The following is a 3,395-nucleotide window of genomic DNA, read 5'->3' as shown; positions in this document are numbered from 1 at the left end:
CAATGAGCATCTATTTGCAAGACAAGATTAAAAGACTATAATGATTCAATAGGCCTGCCTACTGTATGTAGCCTACTGTACAAATAGGCTACTAGCCTATTGAATCATTATAGTATTTTAATCTTGTTATTATTTAACCTTAAAACTCACTTTAACCCCCACATGCTTAATGATCTTAAAAGGAAAACATGTTAAATGACTGCTTATTTCTGCAGTTTTACCTTCTTTTCTTTGTTTTCTAATTTCACAGAAAAAAACAGTAAAATATTACTTAATATTTTATGTAAAATTACACATAACCCAGTAAAAATACAGACAATTTGCTTAAAAAAACGTAAAATTGATGTAAAACCGAAATAAAAGCAATTACCTGTAAATTTAATGGTGAACCTTTAAATTACAGCAGATATCAATAAAATAACAGGCATTCACTGTATAATGACAAAACGGCAAAATGCTGTAAAAAAAATACAGACTTTTACCTGTAAATTTACATTTTTTTCTTACAGTGTAAGAATGAACAATACTTTGCAGCATTTATTAATCTTAGTTAATATTAATTTCGACATTTACTAATACATTATTAAAATCAAAGGTTGTATTTGTTAACATTAGTTAATACACTGTGAACTAACATGAACAAACAATGAACAGCTGTATTATTATTAACTAACATTAACAAAGATTAATAAATACTGTAAGAAATGTATTGCCTTATTGTAAAGTGTTACCTACATTTGTTTGTAATAAAATCACATTGTTTGCATGTAATTCGTCTCACACATTTGTCTTCATGTGGAATAGCTGAGTTTTTTTTTTTTTGTGCTTGTCCTTTAAATGCACACCAGTATTGTGTCCCTCGACATAATAACCTCATGAACAATAAGAATAGTTGAGTCTAAAAATATAAATCTCATTAGATCAGCACATAATTCAAACCGGCGACTTCTGAAAGGACAGAAACAATCCTGTTAAAATCTCCGCCAACTCTGTTATTTACTTAACAGTAGCGTGCATGCAGTGATTGTTCTGATAAATGAGTGAGTGTCCAGCTCACACACACACACACACACACACACACACACACACACACACACACACACACACACACACACACACACACACACACACACACACACACACACTGACCCCTGGCACAGCTCGAGCAAACAGCGTCTGCACGCGATGATCAGGGTCCGATCGCGCGCATGCGCGCAACCGCTGAACTCTGCTGCACCTGACGGGACCTCTTTTTAGGGGACGTGCATGCGCATAAAACTATTGCTGTAAAACAAAAAAGCTGGTTTGTTTCATTATACATAATATACGTCTATATTTAGACGGTAGGTGACAAAATTCCCAGAAAAGTCCCCAGAAGTGAATCTAATTAAATTAATTCAATTTATTTGTATTACAAGTTTAGAATGCTCTGTTATCAGAGGAAACTGTCTAAGTTATGTATTTCAGAAACGTACATATACAAAATCACAGTTAGCGAAAAATGTATTAATTTAAACAATGTGATCATTTAAAACAATGAGACCATTGAAGTAATATATACTTGTTTGTTAACAAATGATTATGACAATAATCTAAATAAATATTAGATTATTACATACAATTACATTACAATACAATATAGTATTGTTTACTATTCTAAAAATAAATGCAAGGGTTCGTTTTTGGGTCAGATATGTATAGCTGCTTCTACTACAATGCAAAGTATTTTAAACATGTTATTTTTGTTGAATTATTAAACAGTCAGTTTATATATAGATAGGCCTACAGTATGTGCTCATATAAAAGGATTTTTTTTAAACTTTTAGCCTAATAATTTTATCACACAGGACTGATTGAGCTGAAGAATGTTTTTAGAAACTCTGGCCAGTTACAACATTTAAAATATACAAATGAAGTTGAAAATGATAACATAAGTTATAGGTGTGCTTTGCGTGTCAAGCAGTCACAGATCTGCAGCGCGTGCACGTGTCCCGTGTGTTTCTGCTTGACTCAGCTGAAGCCGTGCGCGCGACCCTCGGGCTTCCGCACGCAACTATTGTTGATCCGCGTGCTCGCGCTCACCGAACCGCCAGAGAAGGGAAGGTGATACAGTAGCGCATGCGCGTGCGTGAGCTGGAACCATTTGATCTTCACCGCTCACCTTTCCTTCTCACGCTCGCGCTTTGTGTCTCGGGTCACGCGCCTGACAGAAATATGAATGAACTCTATTGACCCCCGCGGCGATGATCTGCATCTGCGAGTGTTTTCATTCATAAACTTTCATTCTGACGAGTTTGATTCATTACTGTCGTGTTTGTGGAGGATCGAGCTTCAGTAGATTCAGACTTCACTCTAATTCATTTATTATTAAATAAATAGGCAAATTGAGTATATTTTAAGTCAATGTAAGGCTGTGAAAGCAATGAAATATCTCTTATGAATTGAGTGATTTCCTGGGAATATTATGCGTGCAAACAAAATAGAATTTCATGGAAATCTTTACAGTGAAACGTTTCTAATAATGCTCACATCATACAACAGAAATAACTCTTTGTGCGTTCAGTCTCTATCAAATTATTAAAAAATCCTCCAGTGGCAGAGATCGATTGAGGACGGTGAATTTCTGTGTTTTTCATTTTCTGTGTGTTCTGTGCTGAAGGTCATTACACTGGAGAACACATATAGTTGTGTTTGTTTTGTTTTATGTAACACACACACACACACACACACACAAACACACACACACACACACACACACATGTGTCCCTGCGTGACACTTCACATTTGATTTATTTTTGTTGAAATAACTGTTTCTTCATAGTTTTTCTTAGTTTTTTAGAATCAGTTATGTACATTAGGGTTTTATGTTACATTTAATGTTGTTAAATAAATGTTTGTTGCATTTTAAAACTGTCATGTGTGTTACTATGATGGTGTTTAGTGTGTGTGTGTGTGTGTGTGTGTGAATGACACTGTGCAGCTTCTATATTAGTATTAACCTTCTTGTATTAATATTAGTATTAAGCTGTTTGTGATGCTTTGATCATGTGACTCTCATCTGGACTATGATTGGTGGTTGTCAGTGTATTAAGTTGGAACAAAACAGGTTATAGTACTTCAATAGGTAAATTAACATTATATCAGATAATGAAATGTGTTTTTTTTACTGTAAATTTAAGTTAAGTGTGTAAAACCTAAAATCTTGCTGTATTTTTATGGTAAATTTCTGGCAACCACAGTTGCCATTATTTTTACCGTAAATGTGTCTGATTATTTTTATTATTTTTTTACAGTTAGATAGATAGACACACAACAGGATGCATGTGTGTGTGTGTGTGTGTGTGTGTGTGTGTGTGTGTGTGTGTGTGTGTGTCTGGAGCAGCAGTGATTACAGG

Source organism: Siphateles boraxobius, unplaced genomic scaffold (genome assembly GCF_051911475.1).
Source record: "Siphateles boraxobius isolate OS27281-9 unplaced genomic scaffold, OSU_SipBor_1 32, whole genome shotgun sequence".
Classification (NCBI taxonomy): domain Eukaryota; kingdom Metazoa; phylum Chordata; class Actinopteri; order Cypriniformes; family Leuciscidae; genus Siphateles; species Siphateles boraxobius.
The sequence above is the reverse complement of the archived record's forward strand: the minus strand, read 5'-3'. Positions refer to the sequence as shown.